General features: G+C 36.9%; 1 protein-coding gene and 1 pseudogene across 1 annotated transcript in view; one reads left to right on the top strand and one right to left on the bottom strand.

Moving 5' to 3' along the window:
• Window positions 1-11,700, top strand: part of PTPRR (protein tyrosine phosphatase, receptor type R) — a 223,204-nt gene that overhangs the window by 3,130 nt on the left and 208,374 nt on the right. The gene's annotated exons all lie outside the window — the stretch shown is intronic.
• Window positions 7,538-7,656, bottom strand: LOC112472371 (annotated as a pseudogene).

The raw sequence follows: 11,700 nt of genomic DNA, 5'->3' as shown, positions 1-11,700 counted from the left end.
ATATATATTTTTTTAAGGATTCTGATCAATGCTGAGTTCTGATTGACTCAATAGGGATAAGTATTGTGGTCTGTTTGTAATGTCTATGGGAACAAAAATGGGGAAGTGTAGTACTATGCCATGTAGTTAACATCTCTGGGTATGATAATCCTAATGAATTTCTGAGCATTGAGCTTTTTAGAGAACCTGGACACAACTCTATCCATGGCAGCTGATTTTCATAAATGCTTTTAACAAGAAAAGTTATAATTATTATTCATCCAACTGCTTTCTGTCCAGGTGAGAAAACTAAGATTCAGTAAATGTTGGATAGTATTTACTTTATATAGTAAAGTGGCAGTTAACAGCATAGTCAGAATGAAAACCCAAGTTTCCAGACCTGTGATTGCATACTATATAAAATTAAACACTGGTTCTGATAGTGAGGCCACCATTGACTTAGTGATGCCAAATTATTTTTATCTAACTGTCCTCACAGTTTTTACTCCTCTGTGAGCTAATGTAATACATAAACTCCAGTTGAAAAGACCACTTCAAGAATATTCAAGAAGGTAACTAAAAGCTACCCCAATAATATGGATGGTAAAAAAAATATATTATGTGGAAGACCCACAAAGAGCTTATTCAGTGTTTCTTCTCTTTCTTTGCCCAAAAAAATCATATTCTGTTTCAAGAGATGGCATTTGTTGAGTAGTATTTTAGTTGCAAAGGAATGAAAGTCGGAATATCTTAAAAATTCTCACGTGAAAGCTTTATTTTTCCTAGTGAAGGTTTTGTATAAAAAAAAAAAATGAATTCAATGCATTACTCTCTCCTCAAGTTCTGGAAAATGTTTTTTTCAAATTTCCACATTGATCTTACTATAAGCCTTTCTGGATGGCACAAAGACTGCCTTCAGTGAATCTTCTGGAGAAGCCTCTTCATTCTCAGAGAAGTGATAGTCAATTTCTTTAGACTAAAAGGGTTTCTACAATGGGACCAAGAGGATCCAGGAAGCACCACCCTCAAAAGAAAGGGTAGACCAATATGAAAATGTTATTTGAAATCTTAAGATGTTTTTCTCAAAGAAGAGTCCTTTAGAACTCCAGAATTAGTTTTTCCTGTTCGAAATTACTCAACACAGTCCTTAAAATGGCCCAGGTTTCAATATATTCTCTCCCCCAATTATCTTTGTGATATCAACTCTCACTGCTCTCCTTTTCATTTTTTTGTCACTCTCCAGCCACATTTCTGTTCTAAGAAAATCCAGGCACTTGCCACCTCATACATTTTGCTGTTTTCTTTGCCTGAAACATTCTTTCTCCATTTTAGGTATTTACTCAAATGTTACTTTCTCAGTGAGGCCCTCACTTACTATCTTATTTAATATTTCATCTCCCTACCCCCCTATCCCCCCAAAAAACCCACTCCAATCTCCTTCCCTGCTTTTATTTCTTTCCCAGAGGACTTTCATCACCTACCATACCAAGTATTTTACTTATTTGTTTTGTCTATTGGGGTCCCTCCTTTCTCCATTAAAATGTAAGCTCTTTGAAGGCACAGATATTTGTCTGTTTTACTGCTATATCTATTGCAGATCCTGCCTAACCTAGTACCTGGGGGCAGGGCGTGGCATAAAAGCTACTAAAGATTAAATAAGTAGGTTGAATAAATAAAAACAACACAGTGATATTTCTGATCTACTTTTTTTGCATTTATTTCTTCTTGGAGCCCATGCAGGACACACGTAGTCAATTTAGCCACTTGCAGAATGGACTTCAACAGAGCTCATTTATCCAAAATTCAAGTTGCTCCCTAGGAGCTTAGCAGGCCCAGGAACACAGTTCTTCAAACGGACTTGGCTACTATTGTGAACTGAAGGGCAACAAAGGATCTGCTTGCAAGAGACCAGAACTACCAATCAACTCAATGGCAAAGTCCTTCGAACTGATTGCCCGGTGCTGTGTAGCTCAGATGACGTGCTGGTTGGCTATATTTTCACTTCTTAGTAAAATGCCTTTTACATGTAGGAATGGCTATATGAAAGGATTCATACAGCTAAATGACAAGCAGGGTTTAAGGCACTGAAACAAACCTGTCTGCCTCTTTAGCATTTAAGAGACATGGACATATGTACATAGGAGGTCACACATTCCTAACACCATGATGAGCACCTGGTAAAACTTCTGGATGCATATGATCCACATTCAGCTTTCTCTTTGTTCTTCATCTACCTCTCCACCAATTCCAGTTTTCATCCTATCATCCTACTGCTGAACATAATTAAGATGACCAACCATCTTCTTACCAATGAATATTTACAGCATTTTTCTAATTTGATCTCTTTCTGGATTTTGAAAATTTTCCTCACTGAATTCTATGCATAATTATTACTTCCTAGAGTCCCTCTTATCTCACTAACCTTTCCTTAGTTTGTACTTTTAAGTCTGCTTTTGAGTGTTATTTAATGGTTAGTGCCCTGGAATTTATGTGTCCTTGGTCTTTTTTTTCCTTTTCTTTCTATACAACCTCCCTGGGGCTAGAAAGGGGGCAGATTCAGGAACTATTAGGAAGATAGAACCCATAGAAATGTGGACCGTATTTTTTATACAGTGCCTGAAAATACGGTAAGTTCTCACTTAACATCGTCAGTGGGTCCTTGGACCTTGTGACTTTGAGAGAAATGGTGTATAAGGCCAGAAAAGGCCTAAGGGGATCCTTTGATGAAGTCCAATCCACCCATTACACAGATGAGCAAAGCGAGATAAACTAAAGCTAAAGATAAAGTCTTGGCCAAGGTAGAGCCAGAACTTGGAGGCTGTTCCCCAGATACACTAGAGGTCTAATTGATATAAATAAATCATTAGGCTAATTGAGATAAAGAAAAGTTCCTATGGCATACTTCTGGTCACAAAAACATCATCAAACTTCCAAAAACCCCAAATACTTCTAATATTAAACATAAAAAAAGCGAGGTCCTTGTTTCTTATATATTATCTTACAATAACCTAATATCAACTCATCCTTCATAATAATGTCAGAAGTAAAACTCTAAAAAGCATACTTTTTTTTTAGATCATATTCTCTCGTTGTAAAATTCTTTAATACATCTATTTCCTTTTTCTCTTAGAATAAAACCCAAACTCATTAGCATGGCAAAGTCTTTCACTATCAGGTCTTTCCTAACTCCATTCCTTTTTCCTGTCATTGTGTCCTTCTTTGCACACTATGATCATACTTAGACTATTTCTTTTGGTTTGCTATGCCTCTCATTCTTGTCATGTAATGTTACATCTATCTGAAATATCCATACTCTGCTTCTTTTTGAAGATAACTCTTTCTCCAATTTCAAACCTTGGTCTGGCATTGCCTAGTTTGAGAACCTTTCCTTTGACATATGGCCTCATTTGAGTAGCTTTCCTGGGTTTTCCTTGTGGGCCCTATGTGTTTAACCTGAATATTGAAGCTTTATAAAAAAATTTTATTTTTCAATTAGAGTTTATAGTCAATATTATTTTATATTAGCTTTAGGTGTATAGAATCACTGGTTAGACATTTATATAATTTACCAGTGATCCCCCTGATTAGCCTAGTACCCACCTGACACTATGTATAGTTATTACAATATTACTGACTACATTCCCTATACTGTACTTCACATCCCTGTGACTATTTTGTAATTACCAATTTTCGCTTCTTAATTCCTTCACCTTTTCACTCAGCCTCTCAGCCCCATTCCAATCTGGCAATCACCAGTTTGCTTTCTGTACTTATTAGTCTGTTTCCATTTTGTTTATTTGTTTATGAATATTGAAGCTTTTTGAGGACAATAACAAGATTGTAGCTTTTATCTTTGTATACCTATTCCCTAGAACTGTTCCTGTTACCTAGTGTACCATCAATAAATGTTCAGCAAATGAATAAATGTATTCAGGATGTATTTGGCAAAATAAATTATGATAAATTAATTTACATTGATAAAGAGATTATATCTCATTTTCATGGCCATAAAGAGTAGAATTGACTTTACTGCTGCTCCTTCAATCCAGCTTACATTTATTGATTACAACGAAGTGGAAATGAGACAGAAAAGTTTTCACTTAAAAATAATCTCTAAGGTAAGTTTGTGTTCCATGGGCATGATGCTAGTTGTGGTAGAGTTGTATGTTGAACTTCTCCTAGGTGGACACACATTCCTGTGTGATTTTCTACTACTACTTCAGGATGGGAATGAAATGAATGTCTTTATTTTAAAGAGCTCAAACAATTACATAAGGTAAATAGCATGATGTCTGTATCCAAAGGAATAGACCCAGAACTCAACCTTGATTACTGATTATTATCAATCCTGTAACAGCAAACATGAACCACTTACACATTTCAAATCAGGTGGGAGTGTGAGGCAGTGGGTTCAATAAATCAAGACCAAAAATAATCCAACCCTTCCTTGCTTCCCCAAACAAAACAAAACCATCACAAAAATTTCTGAGTATTTGGATGGTTGTACATATTTTCTTTCTCTTTTTATGTATAGACAGTCTTTATAAAACCATAAAGTTTTTGGATCCCACACTTTTTTTTTACAGGAGACATGCTTACACCTGAAGAATGGAGACTGGTTTCTGAATTATAGAAAGTCACTTTTTCATGAGATAATGTGATCATACATCAAAAGCCCATTCGTTGCCATTAGAATTAATGATAACAGGGATGTTATGTTTTATGGTAAGTTTATAGTTAAAATTTTTAAAAGCTTTTTGTAAAGTCAAATATAAAAGGTAGAGAAAGCCATTTTTCCCTTTAAATGAGGGATTTGAAAGATCCTGCTTGGCCTATGAGTACATTCTTCATCTTCAAAGTACTTGCGAATGCTGACACAGGATAGCATTGATATTTCCTGACATAAAGGATTTTAATAGCTTTGAAGAAAACTATTTAATGGTAAAATATTATTTTATGATCAAATTTCATAATGCTTACTCACCAAATAATGTAACTTTAAGTGTCTATTATTACAATGATATTTGCAACAGAATGACAATTAGCAAATTTATATTGGGAATATTAGCACTTTACATTCAAATAGATATCTAGATTTTTCTGAGAATCAAATCTCTATTTCAGTTTATTAAGATGTTCACGTCAATTATGGACCAAAAACAAAGCAAAACTACTTGTTTACATGAAGCAGTAGTACAGACAATATTTTTTAATTGTAGTGAAATAAATATCAAGTTCAGTGGGGACATGAATTTTTTTTTTAATTCAGAACTGAAGCAATGTCCGTTTTCTGACTAAAATATGCAGAGTGGCTTAAAGCAACCCTAAACTACTGATTTTTTGGAAAAAAGCACTAAATAAGCATAGAGTAAGAGCATCTCACAGGCATTCACTGTTGTACATGTACAGCAACATGTACAGAGCAGGACTCTTCTGCTATTTTCACTGTAGTAATGATCCAGTTCCTGATGGTGACTGGAAGGAAATGAAGCAGTGTGCATAACTGTACAGGGTCAGCTCCCATCACTGCATTACTTTAATTTGTCTGGGAAAGATGATCAGCACAAAGTATGACAAACATAAGATGGAGAGTTCATTTGAAAGGCCATCAATCCATGAATTATGAAGGTGTAGTTTTTAGTTATAAGCATTTTACTTTCTTTGTCTTGTTGATTCATGTTAGTTTTTAAGTTATCCTTGGAAGAAAATGAAATAGCTAAAAAGAGAAAATTGAAATAGAGGGGAAAATGCCATGTTTTTAGATAACCCATAGCAGAATACTGTAGTAGTTAAGAGCATGGATACTATGGTCAAGTTCAAATCCAGGTGTGCTCTGGCTCTGTTACCAGCTCTGTAATCTTTCAATTTTTCTAAGCTTCAATTTTCTCTTTTTAAAATGGAGACAATATACTATACAACTATAGGGTTGTTATTGTGTACTAAACAGGATAATGTATGTAAAACTGCAGCATCTTAGTAAGTACCATATAAATGTTAGGTATTATTTGATTATGGGTGGGAGAGGTTGGATTATCAATGCTTAACTAGTATGTTAGAGCAATTTCTCATTCTTTTTGTGTTTGAGCCAATGCTAGAGAAGCACATATGCCCAAGAGCTTCTGGATTCCAACTGTTTTTTTTAATTGGGCTCTACTATGATCATGAGCCGAACTAAATGGACAGGTTTATAGTGGATTGTGAAGCTCTAAGACATCCACCTATAGCTTTTGGGCACTGAGAGGCTGGAGAGATCCAGACTGGGCCCAAGATGTCAGATCTCATTCTCCTCCCAGCCCTTCTTCAGTGACCCCCTGTGCCGCCAACTCCCTCAATAAAATGGTTTGACATCTTCCTCGCTAACAAATCCACCTATTCCGCAATCTCCCAATACCTTACCTAAAAGCTCCATCTAAACATGGTGTGTAGCATCATATCTTCAGCAAAATCCCTATTTAAATGAATATGAAATACAGGTTTTTCTTGGGTTTACCCAATAGCTGGTGAAAATGTGTAACATTTACATAAATGCCACAAGTTTAAAATATCTAGTTCCCACCTCTCTTAGCAAGTAGTCCAGACTTATCCTAGGAGCCACCTCCCTAATTAGTCTCTCTAGGGACTCCCAAAGGGTGAGAGGTTCAAGCATGTGACCCTGGCTGCAACTCATAGCTCTATAGGCCTCCTGTAGGATTGCTGCTCTGGCAATGCTTCTTCTCTACTGACCCAGTGACATTCTCCTGCTCACTATTTGTAACCCATGGAGCTTCTAAGACCATCAGGCTCCAGGTCACCATGGAAGGCTGCCTATGGTTCTGTGCACATTGGAGAAACAGGGCTGTTTGAATGTAAAGGGAAAGCAGGGAGGGAACATAGAGGTGGGAAGACCCTATATCTAGGCCCTGTTACTTATCAGCACCTGATCTGCCAAGACTCTTCTCTCATGCTGATTTTATCTCAGGTGATCTATTATGTATGGCTCCAGTCTGGCTCCCTTGGAAACCTACCATCCATCAGAAAACTTAGAATTCAATTGTAGAAACTTTTCCACGGTGCTACTCTCCTCTATGCAAAGCCAAGTTCACAGTCAGGCAGCTGTTTCAGTGCCTGCAGACGGTTAAGACGCTCCCCAGGGGAATTCTCACAGGCACTCGCAAGTGTGGTCCAGTTGGGCATGGCTCTTGGCATCCCTGGACACCTCTGAATCTCGAGAGTATCAGGATTTCCCATCAGGTGTCCACTGGTTATTTTGGGTGATTTGTTTTCTGAAACTGGAAATGATATTGAGAGTTCTTGAATTATAAATATTATCATACTCAATCTGAGCATTAACTGAAGTTATGGAAATATAATAAAAGGATCTTCTCTCAAGATAAACATTGATTTTCATAGAGAAGAAACAAATAGATTTCATTATAAGAAGGAAAATACAAATGAGTATTTCCTAAATTCCTATGATTTTTTTTTTTTTTTTTGAGGCAAAGCAACCCTTCGTTGATCTCACAGATTGCAAAGACCTTGTCAGTTTACAATCCCTTATTTTTTTATTTTATTTTTTTATGCCTTACAGCACCTGGTTTTCCTAGGTGGTCTCCCATCTAAGTACTAACCAGGCCCGACCCTGCTTAGCTTCTGAGATCAGACGGGATGGGGCTTGTTCAGGGTGGCATGGCCGCAGACCCTATGATGTTTTAAACTCTATACTAGGTGCTTCTATAAGATAATCATTTTACATTTTAGGATAGAAAGTATGTTCTGAAATGGCATGCTCATGCTTTAGAAACAGTAAAAATATACTCTAAATCATATAGCATAGTAAAAAACAACAACAAAACTTAGGCTCTAGAATCTAACTTCATGGATTTGAATCTCACCTCTGCTATATACTGTTTAAATTATCTGTGCCTCCCTTTTCTCAGCAGAAAAACTACCATAGTAACTACCTCATAGGGTGGTCTGAAGATTTAAAGAGCTAATGCATAAGGCCCTACAGCATGGAGGCTGGAACATTAAGTATATTCAATAGATAGTAGCTATAAGAATTATCATATTAACATGTGAAAGCTTTTACTGGTTCTATATCTCAGCTCCCAAACTTGAAAAGAAAAAATGTATGCATGACTATTAGTCCATTAAAAAGAAATCACTCTCAAGCCTTTTTTTGTAAAGAGTATCTGCTATAAAAATCAAACTGGCATGCCCTCATTTTTAAAAACACTGATAGAAACTTTGCCTTGTTCATAATTAGCAAGTTTGTGTTGGAAGGAATAAATGCTGTTCTCCAAGCTGAAGTATAAGAAAAAAATCCTATAACCATCAGAGGCACTGTGATCATTGGCAGCCCTTCTGGTGAAGTATCTCAACCTCAGGACTCAGGTAGGATTTGTAGTATCATCACTCCTGCTGTTCCACTCAGTCTGAATGTACAACATCCAACAGGGGCCAAGATATCCTACTTGTAATGCTGAACTCTCTCTATGTCCACATAAACCTTGAAAATAGCATTGCTTGGTTTTCGTATCCCATTTTGAAAACCCTGTCCACATACCTTTGATGTATGTGTGTGACAGGGGAGAGGGTGTGTGTCATGAAATCAGAGTTTCCTTGCATGCATTCTGGGAACCAGGCATCCTGTTGTCCCTAGATTTAAGTTCTAATGAGTCATCATAAATGCCCAGCGGGTACAGAGCACATGCCTCCAATTCAGGCCTGTCCTGTTCCTGAAGCAAAAGTGCCTCTGGTCCCCCATGCTTCACCCTGCAGCATCAGCAACCGCTGCTGACAGCTCCACCTCCCACCCTGGCTCCAGCCCCCGATGTCTTGAAGTTCACTCCCTGGAGCTGTGTGCTCAGGCTGAGCCTTCCTTCATCTCCAACTTTCTCTTTCCTCTCTACTCCAATTAAAGTGTGTAGTTCTTACTCCCCATTTCAGGAAAGATCTCTTCTCAACTAGCTATATTTTAGAAAGGATGTGACACACGATCTACTCCAGATCAGAATAGCTGTTAATTTGATGGTCTTTCCCCAGCAGATGTTCATTTTGCTAGAGAATTATGAGAGAACAGTGCCCTAGCCCAGTGGCATTAATTTGAAATGATGGATGAAGGGACTAGAACAGGATGGAGTAGAAGTGTTGACCTGAAGGACCTACCAAGTACCCTTCAAATTTCTTAACGCAGGCAAAGGAGACCAGGGAAGGGATCTCTTTAAGGGGCCGCTGTGGAGCTCCTGCCTCACCTTCCTTCTGACCTAATAACTGGGCTTTTATATCTCTAAAATTATCATTACTGTGGCTATATTTTAATTTTTTGTATGTTCTAATGTTCTAATGTTCTAATGTTTTGTATGTTCTAATGTTCGTTTTGCTATGTTTTAATATAATTTCTAATCTACCATGATCATTTTTCTCAATTTCTGCATTTCCTCTGAGGGCAAACATCTTGATGAATATCTCTTAATAGCTATGTAGAATTTAAGAGATAGTAGCATTTCACTCTTGCCAACTTCCTCTTCAAGCATCCTTTGACTCAGTTTCTCAGGAACTGGGGGGCAGCTGACAGCTTCTGTCTGAGCTGACATAAATCTCACTTCCTCCATCAGTCTGAAGGCAGTGGTCTTAACCCTATTTCCTTTTCATGACTTATGTCTAGTCACATTGTCTCAAATGATGCTGTCCTAATTGTATTATGTTCCATTCTAGAATATATATTTATCAAATGAAAAATAACTCTGTGAAAGCTGGGCAAAAATCAGGAAACATGAAACCCTTTCATTGTAATTTTACCACCAGCAGATAGCACACAGTGGATTTTTCCTGCAATGGCTGTCAATTCTGTGACTCCCAAAAAGCTTTCCACTGTGCAGCTCAATTTTCGATGGATGAGAGCAATAGGAACAAGTAAGAGATGCCTAGAGGAGTTGCACTTGGCTAGAAGTAGGAGTAGAAATGGCATTTCCTAATAAAATATTTGGGAAATGTGGAGTGTTTATATCAAAGAACGTTCAGGAAAAGTTTACAAGATGCCTTAATTAAAATCATTTGTTATTCTTTTAGGGTTCAGATCTTCTCCTACATAGAGGAGAATAGAGCCAGCTGTATAAAAATAGACTAATTACTTTGGTGTTGATTTTTAATTTTTATTACAGGTATACTAGACACATCATGGGCCAAACTTGTGGAGCATTTAGATGCTATTCGAGAATGATGCAGTACCTCCTCATGGGATTATGTTTTTATATCCTAGTGACCAGTTCATAAACTAGATTTTAGGAAAAGTATTCCTCAAAGGAGGTGTTCTTTCAGTACAAGCTTATCCAAGTCCCGGGCAGGGGTTACCAGTAATTTAAATTCAATCATTGTTATCTTAGAGAGACCCTTATGTTATTTACTTTTTATGACAAAATAGCTGATTTGAAGATAAACTATTTTGCCAATTGTTATTTTGTGTCAGGATACAAAACAAAAAAAAAATGTTTGTACATACAAATACACACATTATACATATGTTGTTAGAACAACTAAGTCACATAGACTGAATTTTATAAAGCTGGCTTAATATATAGACAGAGCCTTAATGGACTCTTTCAAAACACCATTGTAATTTGCTGTTAAGATTAGTAGGAGTGAGCATGTTATACCTGGGAGGCTATGTTAACAGACCTCATTTGTCACATCTTGGGAAGGTTGTAGTGGTCACCCAGAAGATGCAGTGTTATTACTGTGAAGACTTTTTACCGGAGATTAATACTGTGGTGACCACTTGGGTTATCGTTACCAAGAGATACAGAACAACTAACTGGAAGAGTAGCTTTAATATGAGTCTCCTTATATCCAAGGATATTGCTCCTGGAAATCCCTGCTCTTATAAGTTCCCAAAGTCCACACCATGTAAAATCTAACTGAATTGGGGCTTCTTTTTACTGAAGTGCGTTTCTAATCTAGTCCTAGGTATATAAGAACCATCTTTATTTTCTGATGAAAAATACTGAGGCTCAGTGGGGTGAGGAGATTGCTTAAGTTCAGATCCATGAGAGGAGAGGGGCGGGGAGGTAATTGAAACTAGAATCTAGGTCCTGTACCTCTTAATTCATTGCTTTTTAAAAAGTATGTTTCTTTCCTTTCTCAATACTATTAATAGCCATTTTCTATGTAAACTTTGGTACTTCTGTGTATTTTTAACTTTTCCGGAGAGGCGTTTACAAATCAAATGAAAACCTCATCATTTCTCATGTCAAAATTCCCAAGGGACTTCCCTGATGTTATCCATTTATGTCTCCTTTCTAGAGAAGAAAGTGTTGGCAATACTTTAAAAAACAATGGTTATCCCTTCACAAAATGATCACAGAACAGTTTCCCTTTTTTGATTGTTCACTTTCTCAGGTCTCTTTAGAGACTACTGTTTCATCCTTTTGTTCTTTTCATAAGTTATTGCTACTGATTTAAACACTTGCAATATGAGGATTTATTCTGAGAGGGTGTATACAAGGCCATTCTACCTTGTGCATCCAGGAATCACCAATACCGAATCTGAAATAATGAGTCATAATGCACTTCAACTTAACATTGCAATTTCATACATTTCTCTTTCCTTTGTTAAAGATCTCTTCAGAGATTATCGAGGTCATATCCAGAATGAAATTTCAATTGTGGAATTTTATGACCATCAAAACTGGTTATTCTCATATATATGTTGCCTCGATGATAAAACTACTTTTATTTTAAATT

The sequence above is a fragment of the Pteropus alecto genome, unplaced genomic scaffold, assembly GCF_000325575.1.
Source record: "Pteropus alecto unplaced genomic scaffold, ASM32557v1 scaffold76, whole genome shotgun sequence".
NCBI classification, from domain to species: Eukaryota; Metazoa; Chordata; class Mammalia; order Chiroptera; family Pteropodidae; genus Pteropus; species Pteropus alecto.
Note: the sequence above shows the minus strand (reverse complement) of the source record. Positions and strands in the feature narration are given on the sequence as shown.